The 19,358-nt window shown below is 43.7% G+C and overlaps 1 protein-coding gene across 9 annotated transcripts in view; it reads left to right on the top strand.

Moving 5' to 3' along the window:
- Positions 1–3,879: 3,879 nt before the first annotated feature.
- CCSER2 (coiled-coil serine rich protein 2) overlaps positions 3,880–19,358 on the top strand; it is a 139,820-nt gene continuing 124,341 nt past the window's right edge. For 6 of the 9 annotated variants that reach the window (XM_045024046.1, XM_045024049.1, XM_045024043.1 and 3 more), the window contains exon 1: positions 3,880–4,178. The gene's annotated coding sequence lies outside the window, so the exon portion shown is untranslated. Of the gene's footprint in view, positions 4,179–5,820; positions 5,959–19,358 lie in introns of those variants that run through there. The other 3 variants (XM_045024047.1, XM_045024048.1, XM_045024045.1) reach the window with 3 other exon arrangements.

Here is a 19,358-nt window from a genome sequence, read left to right as displayed (position 1 = left end):
CGTCCCTCTCAGATTTTGGAAGGCACTTCAGATTCTTCAATCTTGGGTCGAGTGCAGTAGCTATCTTTAGAAATCTCACATTGGTACCTTCTTTGCGTTTTGTCAAATCTCAGTGAAAGTATTCTTAAAATGAACAACGTGCTGGGTCATCATCCGAGACTTCCGTAACATGAAATATATGGCAGAACGCGGGTAAAACAGAGCCAGAGACATACAATTCTCCCGTAAGGAGTTCAGTCACAAATTTAATTAATGCATTATTTTTTTAACGAGCATCATCAGCATGGAAGCATGTCCCCTGGAATGGCGGCTGAAGCATGAAGGGGCATATGAATGTTTCGCATACCTGGCACGTAACTACCTTGCAATGCTGGCTACAAAAGTGCCATGCGAACGACTGTTCTTACTTTCTGGTGAGACTGTAAATAAGAAGTGTGCAACATTTTCTCCTGTAAATGTAAACAAATTTGTTTTTCTTAGCAATTGGTGAACAACATGTAGGACTGAGTGGACTCGTAGGCTCTAAAGTTTTACATTGTTTTGTTTTTGAGTGCAATTATGTAACAAATCTAATTTTGTAAGTTGCATTAGCATGATAAAGAGATTGCACTACAGTACTTGTATGAGTGAACTGAAAAATACTATTTCTTTTGTTTATCATTTTTACAGTACAAGTATTTGTAATAAAAAATAATATAAAGTGAGTAGTACACACTTTGTATTCTGTGTTTTAATTGAAATCAATATATTTGAAAACGTAGAAAAACATCCAAAATATTTAATAAATTTCAATTGGTATTCTATTGTTTAACAGTGCGATTGAAACTATGATTAAAACTATGATTACTTTTCAAAATCACGATTACTTTTTTTGAGTTAATTGCGTGAGTTAACTGTGATTAATTGACAGCCCTAATTTAAATATCTTGATTCAGTGTTGAGTCAGGGGAACGTAGATGTGGATGTTAGGAGCAAATGAAGAGTGCTTGGTGTAAACAGAGGAGTTGATGGGAATTTTATACTATAAGAATATGCCATGTAAACCAAAGAGCAAAGTGTATAAGTTCACGATTAGGCCAGCCACGACATACGGGTCAGAATGCTGGCCAATGAGGAAGACAGAAGAACAACTACATCCACTACCAAAATGAGAATGTGCAGGTGTATGTTGGTTAAGACAAGAGCTGACAGACTATGCAATGAAACAGTATGACCCATGATGGAGGTAGGTCCAGTCATGGAAAAGCTGAGGGAGTATTAGCTGAGATGGCTGGGTCATGTGAGACAATGACATGTGGGATATGTTGGCCACAGAATACAAGAGCTAGTGGTCAGAGAACAAAGACCATGAGGAAGACCTAGAAAAAGGCAGTTCAAGAAACTGAAGGAAGAGATGAAGAAGGTTGGTTTCAGCTTAGAAGATGTACTTGACAAAAATGCTTGATGAGGAACAAGAACTGCCAAACTGGATTGATGGGACAAGGCGAAGGAGAACGAGATTTGAGTAGCGTATGAAATATTTTTAGAATATGTAACAAGGGGACAAATTTTGTAAGGGAATTCAATAAAGAGAAAATTCTTACAGACACTGCCAAAAATTATTTTGGAATAGCTAATATTCTTGTACTCCAAAATTTTCCATACACAAAATTTTCTCATGTACCAAAACATTATTTTTCATTAATCTTGCTAGAGATCTAGAACTTTTACTCTACTGAAGTCAATAGCATCTTTTACATTGACTCCAGTAGCCTTTGAACCAGGCTCTTCGTACTCTCATTTTGCACTTGTGCTTTATTATCCCTTCACTTAGAATTTTCCCATTTTTTCTATAGTTAAGGTTCTTTGATCCAGATCTTAAATATTTGATGAAATTGGACCTAATTTTGATTTAAAAAAATCAGATTAAGACTACAGAATTTGAATAGTAGTTAGGTGTTGATCTGTGAATAGCTAACTGAACTACCTCATCAGCAGTGAAGCCCCTACGGGAAATTGAGAGAAGACAACAAATCTGCTCCTCATATAACCAACGTGCTTTATACTGCAGTATTTGACTTCGTTTGGTCCAAGAAAAAGAGAGCAGCAGTGGGAAGGAGACATGGATTTTAACTGAATACTCTTTGTTTCTGCACATGTGCAGAGAGCATAGCAGGACACTCAGCTAGAAGGACCCAGAAACACTACTGGTGATTGGGATGTAATTATTTTTATATATCAGCAAAGTCCAGAATGCTTAGCCAGTCACCTATTTCTAGGAGAGATATTTTGTTTTGTAGGGTAGCCATATTTTCCTTGATTTAATACTAACTCAGGTTGAGATCCAGGATGGGCCAGAATCTTTTTGATTTTCAGGAAGTGCATGGCATAAAACACCTTCTCTCTTTCACAAAGTAGTAGCCCATGCTCTCCTGTGTGTGAAGGGGATGATGCAGAATGCTTTAGTGGAGACAGTAAATCTGCTTTACTAAACATATTGGGGAAAACTAAGTTTATGCAGGTAGTAGATTTGCTGAGTCCTTATGCTTTTAGTGGTTGAAGCTGACTCAAGGGAAGAATGGTCTTATGGGTAAGGCAATGGGCTGGATGTCAGGAAATTTGGGATTATTTCCTGGATTTGCTATCTTTGTGACTTTGCTAAATGACAATCTCTCTTGCTTCATTTTTCCTATCTACATCATGGGGGGTAATCATGCTTCTGAGATATGAGGTTAAATTTATTAACGTTTCAGAGACACTCAAACTATGACAATAAGTGGTTGTTTTTTTTTGAAGGACTTTGGGCTGGCCTCATGCCAGAATAACTGGCATTTTCAGGGATTGTTTCCAGGAGAACCTGCAGGCATAGGTGCTGGAACTATAAGTGCTGCCCACACACTCTGGCTTGAAGCAGTTTCCATTATACACAGGGTTTACAGTTTGGTTCAATGGCTCTCAGCACCTCCACTGTAAAAACAGCTCTGACAGCCCTGGCTGGAGACATTCCCAATAGCTGGACTGACATCTACAAACAGCTCTGACATCCTTGTGCAGTGTGTTCAACTTCTAGGCAGAGATTGCAGCAAATGTGCTCATCAATTATAAGGATGTTTTTCTTCTACATGGATACACCTCAAAGCTTCGGAGTAGTCTTTCTTCTTCTGGAGGGTATGAAGAAATTGACATGCAGAAAAATAAAATGCTAAGAATGAAACACTTCGGTACTCCAAAACCACAGATAAAACTGAGACAATGCATATAAACAAATGAATAAATAAACTGCAGAAGCACTGAAATACAGATACTGATGGCAAAAACCAACCACTGAGGTATAGTTGCTGAATCACAGGCCTGAACTGAGGTAAACACAAGCACTTAGGCAAAGCATGGAGATGAAAATGTTGAAATATCTAAACAAAAACCCAGCGAGAGGTCCTTCTAGGCTGCCCAGAGATTGAAATCCCATTGGTGCTCCCGTTTGCAGAGGCCAAAAGCCAGCAGAGTCCAGGAAATACGATTACGAAGCGCAGAGACGGAGCCGGCTGGGCGTGGCAAGGGCAAGGCAGCCGAACCAGGCTTGGCACTAACCGATGAAGAGCCGGCACAGCAATGGGCGCGCCAAGAAACTGAGAAGCCGGCTTCATGGGCGAGCACGCGTGTGCCACCCCGGCTATCCAACTCCCCGCTAGGGGCAGGGCGTGGCCCCCGCAGCCATCCGCCCGCTGCGGTCGGGTGTGTCAAACGCAGACAGCATCAGCGCCCGCCCCCAGCCCCTACGGCGAGGCTCGGCCTCGCCGCGCTCCTTCTCCCAGCGCAGCTTTGCGTCAGGGCGGGCGGGAAAAGCCGTTGAGAGAAATGGAACTAAGGAGAGAACGGCGCGCGCCGGCGCGGCGAGGGAGAGGACGGAGTAGGACGAGCGCGCGCATGCTGTTTCCGGCAGCGGCTGCGCGTGCGCTGTAGCAGGCGCTTACCTCATTGTCAGCTGTCAGCACCGGCGTCGGAGCCTGGCCTGATTTCCGGGGCGTGTGCTCCGGGGCGGGGGAGGGGCCAGCACAGGACGCTGGCCGGGTGCGCGCGGAGCCCTGCCCATCCCACCCCTTAGCTGCCAGGGGCCGCCGGCTGCCGGCATTCATCCGAGTCGGCGGGACGCAGAGCCCGGGCCCCGCAGGAGGAGGCCGGAGAGACTCCCCACCCCTGCGGTGAGTGCGGGGGCCACTGCAGCATGACCCCTCTCCCCTAGGCCGGGAGTACCGGGGGGCTAACCCCTTCCTCCGGGCTGCGGGGCTAGACCCCTCCCCGGGGCTGCGCGGCTGGAGGTCTCTTCCCCACCCCTTGGCCGGGCGTCTTGCTGTAGATGCAGCTGCCCCATCTCGTGGTGCCTGGGTGGGTTGGGGCTTGGCTGTGATTTGCTGGCTGTGCAGAGGATGCTGCAGCATCACCAGGCTCCTAGGCCAGGGGGATGTGTCATGAAAAACATGAGCCGCCCGGGGAGGCTTTCCCTGCATGATACGTTAATAACAGGGCGCAGCCTTAACCTTTCGACTTGTCTGAATGTCACTTGCAGCAGCTGATGGCTTTGCAGGGTTCACTGCTGTGCTACAGGTGTGGCCGTCGTGGGCTGTAGGGCACTACACCAGGGTCACCATGCCTGTGTGGGGCATCCTTCGGGGGCAAATGTAGCAGGATGATGAGTTAAAAGTAGTCTTGGGTGGTACACTGCTGCAATCACCTCTTCTCTATTTTAAACATGACTTTTTTTCTGTTGCTGAGTAACACCCACAGAAACAGCAGGGGAAACTGCTAGTTAAGGCCCTGCTGAAGGAAAAGAATCTGTGCAAAGTGTGAGTCTTTGTAGGGTTGGGGTCTAACATAGGAAATGCACATGCCTGAAGTAAACAACCTGAAAAAATAGATAATCTTTTTCTCTGTCTTTCAGTTTTACTCTAGGGGTTGTTTGTAACAATAGCAGGAAAATGGTTTTTGGAAATAAGTTCACGTTCCATTAACCAGGGTAAGACTTTGCCTGTATCACCCATTGCCTCCTGTAACTTCATATTCAGTCAAATGTACTTTAATGTGCCAATGAACTTAGGCAACATCAAACCCTAACCTTGATTTAGAGCAGCTCAAGCTCTGTCTTCAAACTGAGGGCTTGTCTACATTACAAAATTAGGTTGACCTTCAGCTTCTGCAGTAAAGTCAGCAGTTGTGTCTTTATTACCCTCCTTCTTCTGGTGGGGTGTGTCCTCACCAGGAGTGCTTTCACTGACTGAAGTGGGGCATTGTGGGGCACTGACAACTGGAGTGTGGGGCACTAACGGCCCCAGCTGTGAGCCAGGCAGGGGCTCAATTTCATAGCAGGGAACCTACCAGCAGTGAAATTGACATTCCTGTCAGTTTCACAGCTGCTATTATTTCACATTTCCTCTCTGATTCTTGAATGTCAGTTTCACTGCTGTGAAATTGAGCCCTGTGTTGAGCTCATAACAGGAGCCCTGCTGCTGGCCTGATAGCCTGGAGCTCTGCTGCAGCCTCATGGGGAGAAGGAGAGCCCAGATGCCTCCCAGTGAGGGATTGGGTGGGGGAGGGGGAGGAGGAAAGGGAAGAAAGCCCAGTTTGGGCAGTGGCTGGGCTTGGGTTCTCTTTCTGACCCCCAATTCCTCATCAGGAGTTGGTGACAGGGCTCTGGACTGCCAGTCCTGGCTGGGCGGGGGAGGGGGCCTCTGGGCTGCCAGCAGGTGATGTGAGTAATGCAGTGTCTACACAGACACTGTGTCACCCTAACTACATTGACCTAAGTGCTATCTCTTTTGCACAGGTGGAATTTTGAGGCTGATGTAGTGTACATCGGTGGGAGCACCATTCAACTGTAAATTGCCTTATGTTGACCTAACTCTGTAGTGTATACCAGGCCAAAGATTGCAAAACTGAATGGGAACAATGCTATAGCAGCATACTAGTGTCCAGCACAGACATTAGGTAAGGAGGGGGAGACTAAAACATCATGACAGATACGTGGACCAGTACTTGAGATAGCCGCTTGCCTACATCACTATGTAAAATTTATATTTAACACTTAACAAACAACATTTTCTTATCTCTTCCTATAATGAGAGAACTAAAAACATTTTACTCATTGTCTACAATGGGTGTGTATTGTATGTAAAAAAATAAATAAATAAAAAAAAAAAGTCAGTGGCAATTAGAATATTAGAAGGCTGCTCGTCATAGAAAAGGGTGTGAAACTTAGTCTTTGAAGTTGCAATTAGTTTTGTAAAGGTTTTTTTGTTTGTTTTTTTGAAAACAAAAGCTGAACTCGGTTGTTAATTCACCAGCTTCAGTTTGTCAGGGGTTGAAGAGAGTGCATTTGATGTATGGTTCATTGTTTTAAATTGGCCTCAAGCGTATTTTTGTGGAAAGACTCCTCTTGAAGCCAGTGGATCTCCATGAGGTCATAGAGGTCCACTTGCATGGGTCAGCTTGTTGGATTGATGCTTAAGCTCTTACACACAACATGAAAATATGTGGTGAACCTGGAGGCCAGATGCTTTTTTTTTTTTTTTATTTTATTACACTGCTACCTTGATATAACGCCACCCAATATAATGCGATAAAGCAGTACTCTGGGTGGGGCGGGGGGTGGGGGCTGCGCACTCTGGTGGATAAAAGCAAGTTCAATATAACACGGTTTCACCTATAACGCGGTAAGATTTTTTTGGCTCCCAAGGACAGCGTTATATCGAGGTAGAGGTGTATTTATTTTTTTTAAATACAGTGGTAAAAATGCTGCTGCTACTACTAATAATAATACTGGTGCAAAATGTATGCTTTTATTCTGGTCCATTTTTATAGAACCAAAACCCAATACGAACCATGGAAATGTTTGTAAATTCCAATAGAAACCGTTTTAAAAAACATTCTTCTCTAGTACTTGACACTCCAAAGTTCAGGGTTATGATAGTGTTTGGTTCCCAAACAAGTAACTTTTATAAGCAATAGTGAAACTAATAAACTCCCTTGAAATAGAGAGAAATTCAAAATCTAAACAAACAGCATACATAGTGTAATGGATTCTGTGAAGGTAGAATTGATATATTTTAAACATGGGCTAAATATTGCAAAAGTGAGTACCTAAAGTTAGGCACCTAAATATGGATCTGTTTGGTTATTATTAATGTAAGGAACTTAAGAACAACATTATGCTCTTTTTCATCCTTTGGTCTGTCAGGGTAGATAATGAAAATTGGTTAGTCAATTTCATTTTGTTCATAGTTTCATTATTAGGTTCCCAGTGTTCTGTCTGCAATCATTATAGGGTATTGTTTTGTAAATACAAGTGAAAAACTACTTTGAACAAATAATGGGAATATTTTTACTTTGGAAAATTTCTATTTTTAGTCTTTATTAAATCTTGATTTTTTTTAAAAGAAACTCTAAATATTTATCTAAGGAGTTAGTACTGTAGTTACCATCTTTTCTCCCCCAGAATCTCCCCTCAATCTGGCCAAATCACACTTTAGTAACTTTATGCTCATAGAATCTCAGGGTTGGACGGGACCTCAGGAGATCATCTATTCCAACTCCCTGCTCAAAGCAGGACAAATCCCCAGACTTTTTTTTAACCCCAGGTTCCTAAATGGCCCCCTCAAGGATTGAACTCATGACCCTGGGTTTAGCAGGCCAATGCTCAAACCTCTGAGCTGTCCCTCCCCCCGAGTCCAAGTGTAATGGAACTACACATGTGTGTAAGTGTTTTCAAGAATGGGGCCTAGTAGTCAGATTTGAAAGTATCTCCTTTTAAAATGATTAAGATACTTGGAATTTGTCACTGACAGTGAAGAGGTGACAGAGCTTCTGTAGAACCAGAAGCATCTTGCGAAAATCATGCTGTCTAAATAATAAAACTTGTTTGCATAAGATGTCTAGAGTTCATATCTCTGGAAATAACCTTAATTTTATTCAGTGGATAAATTTATTGCATATTCTACTGTGATACTGTCAATATGCTGAAGTGTAATCAACAGGGCTGTCTGTCTTTTTAACAAAAGAAAGCTATCCATGTTAGGTTTACATTGGGTGACTCCTTGCCAAAAGGGATGGTAAGGAGATCAAATAACTAGTGGTGCTTTCTGTAGTTCGGAGGCTAAAATGCGTACTTTATTTTATTTCGATTTAAATAATAAAAAGATGCCTATACAAAGCACTCTGGGCAACTTAGCACATAATTAATTAATACTACAATAAAACCCCAGCAGCATTAAAATAATCATTTCCAAAAAGAGAATTCAGCCAGCCAGCCTACAATTTTTTTTCCACCCTGTCATAAACATACAGCTAAGGGTAGCATAAAATCCCTCCTTTACCTGTAATGGGTTAAGAAGCTCAAATAACCTGGTTGACACCTGACCAAAAGGACCAATAAGGAAAGAAGATGCTTTCAAATCTGGGGTGGGGCGGAGTGGGGGGCACACGGGGCAGAGTTTTTGTTTGTGCTCTCTTGGACAGAGAGAGGGAGCAGGCAGGAAAAAATCTCTCCTAAAACCCTACCTGAAATAAGCATCTAAGATTACAGAAATTGTAAGTAAAGCAAGGAAATGTGATAGATTGCCATATCTTTTGCTTTAGCTTGTGAATTCCCTTGCTGTAACTTAACTCCTCTGGATCCAGGCAAAGAAAAAAAAAACTCCAGCTGCTCTTAAAGTGTCCTTTAATAATAATAATAAAAAAACAAAAAAAACCCCCACCCTGGTTTTCAATCAGCCAAAAGAAAAAATATTTTTAAAATCCTGAGGTCTGTGCTTCTGGTTCAAAATGGTTACACTGCGCTGCCACCATGTCAAGGATCCCTCCCCACTCCGAACTCTGGGGTACAGGTCTTAGACATGAACATGCAAGTGAGTTCCCACAATAATATTTTATGAAGAGAAAACTGCCCAGTGTTTTCAATGATAGCCTAAAGTTAGGCTCCTAAAGCTATATTTAGACACACACATTAGATGAGTGAGATCAGTGGGAGCTGTTGGGTGCTCAACCATCCAGAAATTCTGGCCACATAGATGTCTAAATATGGGTTTAGAACAGGGGTCGGCAACCTCTGGCACGCGGCTCGCCAGGGTAAGTACCACTGAATATAAAGTTGTATAGAAAGTTGCGACGGAAAGCAACGCGGGCGAGGGATGTCCTGGCCGTGGCTTCCTGCCGCCCCCATTGGCCTGGGACGGCGAACCACAGCCAGTGGGAGCCGCGATCAGCTGACCCTGCCGATGCGGCAGGTAAACAAACTGGCCCGGCCCGCTTGGGTACTTAACCTAGCAAACTGCGTGCCAGAGGTTGCTGACCCCTGGTTTAGAAGCTTAACTTTGGGCTCCTGTCTTTGAAAATATTGGCCTACTTTTTATGAGCTTCTGCCATATTTTCTATACAACTTTATACTCAGTGGTTGGTTATTTGACCTGTTGGAAACATTCTATTCTTATCCTATCCTTACTTTTTTTATTTTGAAATATATCTGTATTTAAACAAATTAAATGAAATAGTTAAGGTTTGGTGGGGAGAATGGAACTTCCATGGTTTGGAGAGCTATCCTATTTTATGTGGCCTGATTTTAAACTTCAGTGGCTTTGAGCTAAACTGGATGATAGAAGTTCTAGTTGAGTTACTGTAGGGAATGTTATACCATTATGTGAAATGTGTTCCAATAGTGTGTATGCTTTTGTGTTTAAATATTGCTTTGAGAAACAATACAGAAACTATACCCATAGTAGGAGTTCAGGCTTGAATATTGCTTTAAGTAAAGCTCTGGCACCTTTTCCACTACCCAGTATAGCCTTTGTTATAATAAAAAAGATGTCTATCCAATAATCTAGATGCTCCAAAACATCATTAATAACACATTAATACCCCAGCAGCATTCAATAATCATTTCAGTGGGAACTCAGCCATCCCGCCTACTGAAACTCCTTTCTATCTCTCATGCTTCTGGGAAGCATACTTTGAGCCTTCTCCAAAAATCTATCAGATGTTGTTTGCAACATGCCTGGAAGGTCACCAGATTGACTATATCAGACCTAGGTAGGGAAACAGGTTCCAGAGTCTGAGCCCACACAGAGAATCATAGAAATGTAGGGCTAGAAGGAACCTCAAGAGGTCTTCTGTCTCCTCTCTTTTATAATGAGGAGAATCCAGCTTGAGTATCTCTGCTGAATCAACTGTAGCAGTACAGCATGGAGACAGGTGATCCCTTGGGTCAGCTTGTCTCAGGCTGTTTGGGGCTTTATAGGCATAACCAACCTGTCTAACCCTGTAAACTCCACCTATAGAACAGCAGGTAGCCAGTGCAGATCCTAGAGCACTGGTTTCATATGCTCCCAGCAAGATGCACCACTTACTAAGTGAGCTGCTGCATTCTGGCTCAGCTTCAGCCTCAGAATGATTTCAGATAGCCCCGTGGAGAGCACATTGCAATAGTCTAATCTTGAGGTAACAAGATCATGGATAATGGTGACATGGATTACATCTGAAAGGAAAAGTTGCAATTTCCTAGTCAGACACAGGTAGTTAAAAGCAGAATGGGCTACTGGTGTAATATGAACTTGAACAGCTGCTGGAGGTTTGAAGTCACTCGTAAATTGCAAATTAATGTTAGATATATTCCCTCCATTCAAAGGGACTGATATTACCTGCGCCATTATCTCTGGCTGCTCCCCTCAAACCACCTAACCAACATAAGGTTGACCAAAGTGTTAGGTGACAATGTCTTGTGACTGTCATTTAGTTTGAAATGTATGCTTCCAAAACTTTTGGTGGTTGGTGAATATTTTCTTTGTTGCATGCAGTGCTATGATACGCTGGATTTAAAGATTTCAGGAAGCTGCTTTATGTAAGGACAAAATGTTGTGACTTTGGCTGCAAGTCAGTTGAATAGTTTTTGTATGTTTATGGTATTTACTGAACCACAACTGGGCTGAAGTTCGGTATGCACGTTAAAATTTAGATGTATTATAGGATTCAGAAATGGAAGTGTTGAATGCCATTTCTCCAGACTTTAAATTTACTAGCCAGTATTACTTTACCTTGTTATTCATTAAGTTTTAAGAACGAGCAAGTTTGTGTGTTTTTTGAAGGTTCAGTATTTAGTAATATAAACTGGAATTCATCAGTCATAAAAAACTATTCTCTGAATAGTCTTCTGAGATCTGCATCTGTAAACCTAGTAAATATACTGCTGTACTCCATTATATATTGGCAAAAATCCTATTGGAGTAACAGGAATTTTGCCGAGTAAAGACTAAATTGTCCCACCAATGCTTACCTGGGTGTAAACAGCAAATCCCGATGGGTCTATTTTATCATCTTAAAAGCTGCTTTTTCTATATGCTGGCCTCTTCCAACAATGAAAGTTACTCCTTGTATAGAGATCTGTGTTACTAATATTTTTTACAATGATTGGTATTGAAATCATCCCTTTATGTACATAAATTATTTTAAATTGCTTTTCTTTGTTTTTCGCCTGGTTTTCTGTTCAGGATCTTGTGTCTTTGAGCTTCTCGTGTCTTTACCCAGATAATAGATGCCTGGCTGTGCTATGTTTCCTTATAATCAGTAACAACAACTCTAATCCTTTTTGGTTACCCTTGCTAAGAATTTTATATTGTATTGCCAGAGTGCTACTATTCCATAATATCTCTGTTTCATAAGGATAGTGATTACTTGCTGACACACATTTTTAACTAAGATTCTTCTTCCTCAGCCGGGCTATAAATTAACTTGTGTTCTTCTCTAAACTGATAATTGCATGGAGAAGTGAGGTTATATAGTCTTGGCTAGGGAAGTACTCTCAACCTCTAGACTGTCAATATGTTAAGAAGTCTTAATTGTTTGACATATGGAAGGTAATATCCCTGCACAGAGATCATCTAAATAGATTAGACAGTACACACAGACTTATAACGTTGTGGCTGTTGCAGTTCTAGAGGGCCACATCAAATCAGTTTTAGCCACGTCTCATAATATTTGCTTCATGGGGAGATGTAAATCCCTTCAACCTCAGTTGATCCTTTTTATTGCTTGCCAGATCTAGAAGTCAAATTTGGGAGAGTAGTTCCTATTCAAATAGTTTACTTCAACTTTCCTCCTTTTCCGGGACACGTGTTGGACGTGAAAAAGGTTGAATTTACAAGTATAGAAATCTATGTTTTGAACTATGTTTAATAATAACCTTTTTCAATTTATATACTATTGCTAGATTCCAAAGTAGGTTGAACATGAAACATGTCTTTTGTTTTTCTATTGCAATTTTGCGTAGTTGAGATTGGAGTAGATGCAAAAAAAAAATATCCTGAATCAGAGGACAAAAATCGATATAGATTTAGGGAATAATCTAGTTGTAAATATGGTTCAAATATAATATGTACACAAACAGAGCTATATGCATGTGTATTTGAAATCTTGTGAATACTATTTTTGTTTTGAATTCCTCCTGTTAAGGAATTTTTACCTTGTTACTTAATCTGAGAGATTAAATATGCTGAGCATTTAAAAGAATTTTTTGTTAAAACCAGTGTAACAAGCAGGAGAGGAATCCTACAGTAAGACTAAGTATATGGTAATTTTCTATTAATTATCAGATCTTTGCCCCGAAGGTAATATTGGCACCTGATTCATTTTTATAGTCTGTGTTATCACAGCATCATGTAATCTGGTATGACTGTGTGATGTGGTACAGTCTGTCAAACGCATACAAGGGAACCTCAGAGTTGCAAATACCTTGGGAATGCAGGTTGGTCATAACTCTAAAATGTTTGTAACTCAGAACAAAATGTGATGGTTGTTCTTTCAAAAGTTTACAATTGAACATTGACTTAATACAGCTTTGAAACTTTAGTATGCAGAAGAAAAATGCTGCTCTCCCTTTATTTTTTTTTTTTTAGTAATTTAACACAGTACTGTATTGTTTTGTGGTTTTTTTGGTTTTGGGTCTCTAATGCTGCCTGATTGTGTACTTCTGGTTCCAAATGAGGGGAGTGGTTGACTAGTGTGTTCATAACTCTGAAGTTCTACTGTATTTGTCTTCATAGGATACTTACTGGCTAATAGTTAACCTTTATTTTATTGTATGTCAATATTTGTCTCTTAGTAACTATATTCTTACATTTAAATATTGGACATATTTAAATATTGGACATATGTTGCTCAAATTTAATTTGGAAAATAAGTCCGGATACTGGATACAAATTACAAACCTCTGGGTACTTTCAGTGTCATTGGTATTCCAAATATCTGGTGAATCAATATGCATATCACTGCTGAGCTATTAATTTTTTTTTTTTAAATTCAGTAGCCAAAGCAGGACAAATTCTTTGTAATAATCTGAAGTTTAGTGTTGTCTGGAGCTATCTAAGTTACTGTACTCAGACTTGCTGATATTTTTATTGGGCTATGCCTTTTCTGCAATGGTGGAATATCCTGAATCCTCTTCAACCTTTTTCTTTTAATTTACCACCACGAAGGCAGTCTGAATTTTTTGTTTATATCATTTTGTAAGACACTTCTTTTGTAAGGCCTTGTCTACACTACAAGACTATTTCGAATCAACTTAGTTCGAATTTGTGGATTCGACCTTATGAAGTCGAATTTGTGTATCCATACTAAATACACTAATTCGAATTTCTGAGTCCACATTCACGGGGCCAGCGTCGACTTTGGAAGCGGTGCACTGTGGGAAGCTATCCCACAGTTCCCGCACTCCCCGCTGCCCATTGGAATGCTGGGTAGAGCCCCCAATGCCTGCTGGGGGGAGAAATGTGTCGAGGGTGGTTTTGGGTAAGTGTCATCATTGAACCGTCAATCACAACCTCCCTCCCTCCCTCCTTGAAAGCGCCTGCGGGCAATCTGTTCGTGCACTTTTCTGGTCAGTGACAGCGCGGACGCCACAGCACTGCAAGCATGGAGCCCGCTGCGATCATCGCCGTTTTCTCCTCCTCGCACTTTATCGTCCACGTCTTCCACAGTCAGCTGATGAGAAATTGGGCTACTTTTCAATGGTGCTGCAAGCACTGGGGGACCATAGGGGACGTTTTACAAACATCAACGTCGGGTGGCCGGGCAAGGTTCATGATGCGTGTGTTTTCAGGAACTGTGGGCTGCTCAGACGCCTGCAGGAAGGTAGTTTCTTCCCGGACCAAGAAATAACTGTTGTGGATGTGCAGATGCCTATAGTCATCCTCGGGGACCCAGCCTGCTCGCTAATGCACTTGCTCATGAAGCCCTATACAGGCGCCTGGGACAGCGACAAGGAACTCTTCAAATACCAGCGAGCAGCGTGACCTGTGACTGTTCAGTTTCTTTACAGAGAAGCTGAACCTGCCCCTGTTTCTTTACCCAGTTACTGTTGACTTTCCTCTTCGGTTACATACCCCGTTCACCCCGTTACCCCCACTTCCAGCACACGTGTAAAAATAAAATACATGTCCCATTATTACTTAACAAAGGTTTCTTTATTCATGACTTTTCGTGAAAGGGTTGAAACTGGGACGCAGACTGTGCTGGGTAGGGTGTGCGGTGATGTAAAGACCGCCTCTAAACTCAAGGAATGACAGGCTCCTGCTCCTAGAGCGGTCCGCAGTGCCGGAATGCTTCTTTCAACGGAGCCTGCCATCCCTCTTTATGGAATTCTGTGTGCGGGCGGATATGTGACCTTGTGGTGGAGGAGGACGGATACAGATTCCTCAGCTGCGTGACTCAGCGGTCCAGGACAAGGACCGCTGTATAAGATCTGTAACCGCCCTCCCCCGCTGCAAAGTCACATCTCCCCCGCCCACACAGATCCTGGAAACCACCTCCCATAACGACCAGGGTGCCTACTGACTGCACCGTGTGTGTGACCCGCTGCTGATCCTGCCCCCGTGTCTGTACCCTGGGAAAGGTGACTGTCCTATGCAATTAACCACCCCCTTCCCCACGCCCCCCATTCAAACACAGTCTTCTTTGAAAAAACATAACGGAAACAGTAATTAACAGCAAAGCATTTTTATTAATTAAGTAGACAGTTAGGGGATGGGACTGGGATTGGGACTACTGTGAGTCTGGAAGTGAAGGACTTTGGCAAATGTAGGGTATGAGAGCTTTTGGGTACTTGAGCACTGTGCTGTGGTGCAGTGACAGTATTCACGTCCCCGGCCGCCCCTCCTCCTGATTATTTTCGGTGAGGGGGGTATGGGACTTTGTGGCAGGGGAGTGCGGTTGCAGATACACTGCAGGGTGTCTCTGTCCTCCTGCGGTCCTGCAGAACATCCACCAGGCGCCTGAGCGTGTCCGTTTGCTCCCTCACTAGTCCAAGCAGCGTTTCAGTCGCCTGCTTGTCTTCCTCACGCCACCTCTCCTCCCGTTCGCTGTGTGAGCGCTGGCACAGAGAGACGGTCTCCCTCCACTGGCTCTGCTGGTCCGCCTCTGCTAGGTAGCAGCCCATACGTTCCTCGAACATCTTGTCCCTTGTCTTTTTATTTCGCCGCCTAATCTTTGCCAGCCTCTGCGAGGGGGATGCTGTGGCAGGTCTGGAGACAGTGGAAGCTGTGAGATGGGAAACAGGGAGTGAATTCCTTGCAAAGATACATTTTTGCGAACAATTAACTGAGTCTAGGCTGTCTCTGTGAATTCTGGGTTGAGACCCCTGTGCCTGCTGGGGCAGAAATCATTTTCGCGGTGGATTCTGGGTAAATGTCGCCAGTCATTCCTTCCTCCGGGAAAGCAACGGCAGACAATCATTTCAAGCCCGTTTTCCCAGAATTGCCCTGGCATACGCCATAGCGTGGCAACCATGGACACTGTTTTGCCTTTTGTGTATGTCACCGTATGTGTACTAGATGCCGCTGGCAGAGGCGGGCCAGCAGCGCTACACAGCAGCATGCTTTTGCTTTTGCATGACAGCAGAGATGGTTACCAGCCATATTGTACCATCTACCATACCATAAATTGGTAATAAGATGGTAATAAGATGGGCATGGTTACCTGTCCTTTTGCACTGCCCCATTTGGTGCTGTCATAAGTGCCCCTGGCCGAGCAGCCAGGGGCGCAAAAGCCAAAATTGGGAATGACTCCCTGAGTCAATCCCTCCTTTTTGGTATCTAAAAATAGAATCAGTCCTGCCTAGATTATGGGCAAGTGTACTAGAGAACCACTGTATCATAGAACCAGAGAGCACAGCTGCTCTGTGTCCGATCCTGCATAAATTATGAGCTGTATGCTATTCACAGGGGGTGCTCCTGCAACAACACCACCTGTTCATTCCGTTCTTACCCCAGCCTTCCTGGGCTACCATACCATTGTCCCAACACTTGTGTGATGAAGTAATAAAGAATGCAGGAATAAGACACAGTGACTTGTTTGTGAGAAATGAGTGGAAGGAAGCCTCCAGCTGCAATGATAGTCCAGGCAGGACATTAAGGACACTGGATGAAGGAGCCCATCATCCCTCTGCTAGTCCAGGGGCAATTGAATCTTTTATTTACAATGAAGGGTGGGGGCTGATGGAGCTCAGCCCCCTGTTGCAATGATGAGGACGGTTACCAGCCATATTGCACCATCTGCCATGAAAAATTAGGGACAGGCGCCCTTGATCGACCTTACTGATGCTAGTCGGCATGGTTACCAGCCCTTTTGCACTGCCCCATGTGCCAATAGGCTGATGATGAGGACGGATACCCATCTTTTTGTACCATCAGCCATCCATAGCGTGGGGGGAGCAAGGATGTTGGTGTTGAGTGCTGCACCATCGCGTCTATCTGCAGCATTCAGTAAAGATAGGGTGACATGTAAAAGAGTCAACAGAGGATTGTTTTCACTTCTGGTGGTGGGTGGGGTGTGTGCGCAAATTGCCGAACTATGCCCTGACCCACCGCAGACACTGTGTTTGACCCTAGAAGCATTTGGAGCTCATCCAAGAATGCAAATGATATATAGAGAGACCTCCTTCTCACACACTTCAGATTCCTGTTATATTAAGAATAAAAGTTAACATGGTTAAAGCACTTACCGACTGCTCCTTCCCCTGATTCAGGATCCGGGTTCATGGCCGGGGAGGGTTGGTAGGGAATCTCCGTGACGGTGATGAATAGATCCTGGCTGTTGGGGAAACCAGCGTTGTAAGCGCTCTCGCCTGCCTCGTCCTCCACAAACACTTCCTCATCTTCCCCGTCCGTGAACATCGTCGAGGAACTGTCCGTCGACACTGTCCCATCATCAGAGTCCACGGTCACTGGTGGGGCAGTGGTGGCAGGCTCCGTAGCGTCCGTTTGCCGCTTTGATTTTTTGGTAGCCTTGTCTGGGGTCCTTGATTTTCACGCGGCGCTGCGTTGCATCCCGCCTGTATCCTCTGTCTCTCATGGCTTTGGAGACCTTCTCGTAGGTCTTCGCATTCCGTGTTTTGGAGCGCAGCTCCGAAAGCACAGACTCCTTGCCCCACACACCGATCAGATCGAAGAGTTCCCAGTCAGTCTATGCTGGGTCCCTCTTTCTATTCACAGATAACATGAACTCCTCTGCTGGAGAGCTCTGCATCGTTGCAGGTGCTGCGGAGCTCGCCCCGATGGCCAGCCAGGACGTCAGATTCAAAGTGCCCAGACAGGAAAATGAATTCAAATTTTCCCGGGTCGTTTCCTGTGTGGCTGCTCAGAGCATCGAAGCTCGGACTGCTGCCCAGAGCGTCAACAGAGTGGTGCACTGTGGGATAGCTCCCGGAGCTACTAAGTTCGATTTGCATCCACACCTAGCCTAATTCGAGCTAGCCATGTCGAATTTAGCGTTACTCCACCTGTCGGGGTGGAGTACCGAATTAGAACTAAAGAGCCCTCTAGTTCGAATTAAATGGCTTCCTGGTGTGGACGGTTGAGCGGTTAGTTCGAATTAACGCTGCTAAATTCGAATTAAAGTCCTAGTGTAGACCAGGCCTAAGACACTTCTGAGTGGGAGCTGATGCTGACAAGTTTCTTATAGTTAATTAACAGAAAATATGCCTGACACTAGAGTACAGTGATTTCTTTCTCATGAATCTTGTGTAATGTGAGTTGATTTTGGCAGTGTCAATTATGTGTTGCCAAGTCCACTTTTTAATATGACAATGTTCAATTAAACATCTTGAACTAAACTTGTTAGCTTTAGTATCTTCTTTTAATTTTAATATACTGTTCTATTATAGTGATGAAAAGCTTAAGGTGAAAATGTGAATATATGAAAGGAAATAGAATGTGTGGAAAAGTGAAGTACAGGGCACTGAATATTTAAGGTTAATACAGTTAGCCATTAAGATGCATGGAAAATTATCAAAAAGGAATGCCTAACCGTATGAAACTTGCATGTGGATATATGGAGTGCCTGCATTCCTGCTTATTTTGTTGCATGCCTTTAAAAAAAATTGTAAATGAGTGGATACAGGTCTCTCGCAACTTATGCACATTTAACATGCGCAGTTTCAACTATACGCATACAGCCGGAGTGGGGTGTGTGTGGCCTCAAGATTTAAAGGTCCTGGGGCACCAGCTGCACCCAGGGGGCTCCCAGCTGCAGAGGTGGCTGGTAGCCCCCGTGGCGAACTAAAGGGCCTGAGGCTCCAGCCAACGTGGAGCTCCGGGCCCTTTAAATGCCAGCCCCAGCCCGGCTGCCAAAGTTGTGGGCGGGATTTAAAGGGCTTCTCCAGGCTCCTCACCATGGCGGGGAGCCCGGTGGAGCCCTTTAAACCCCGCTCGCAGCTCTGGCAGTGGGGCCGGGGCCAACATTTAAAGGGCGGCGGGGAGTCCAGTGGAGCCGTTTAAATGCCCCCCCAGCCCGGCTGCAGGAGCTGCGGGCGGGATTTAAAGGGCTTGGGGATATAATTTTGGCTATACACGGTTTTCGCTTTACGCGATAACCGCGGAACGGAACCCCCGCCTAAGATAAGACTAGCCTGTATACTCAAAATAACCAATATTTTCCTTGTATTTTATTTCTTGTTCCCACACAGTTTTCCCATTGCACACATTTTTCTCTCTGCTGTGGCAGGCTAGAAGGGAGGACCACACTTGTGAGTCAGGAGAAATACTTGGTTTCATCCCCTTCTTTTGTGAGAACAGAGTTTAATTCTGCCTCTGCTGGTCTGCAAATTTCCTGCTCTCTCAGTGAGCACAGAAATACTTTAAACTTACATTACTTTTGGCTCTCTTCCCTGTCTTAAGAAAGTTTGTCCAGTGGGAAGTTATACATTTTTATATTTTCCTATTGTGTACAACCAGTTAGGACTTGGAGAGGTCTCTGCTATCTGTGTAGAGTAACTCAACATTGCGAGAGTCTCCCAAAATGGTGGAGTTGTACATTTTATATAGAGACATGACAGATTGACTGGTCACAGCAAT

This window comes from Mauremys mutica, chromosome 7, assembly GCF_020497125.1.
Source record: "Mauremys mutica isolate MM-2020 ecotype Southern chromosome 7, ASM2049712v1, whole genome shotgun sequence".
In the NCBI taxonomy this organism is placed as follows: Eukaryota; Metazoa; Chordata; order Testudines; family Geoemydidae; genus Mauremys; species Mauremys mutica.
The sequence above is the reverse complement of the archived record's forward strand: the minus strand, read 5'-3'. Positions and strand labels throughout refer to the sequence as shown.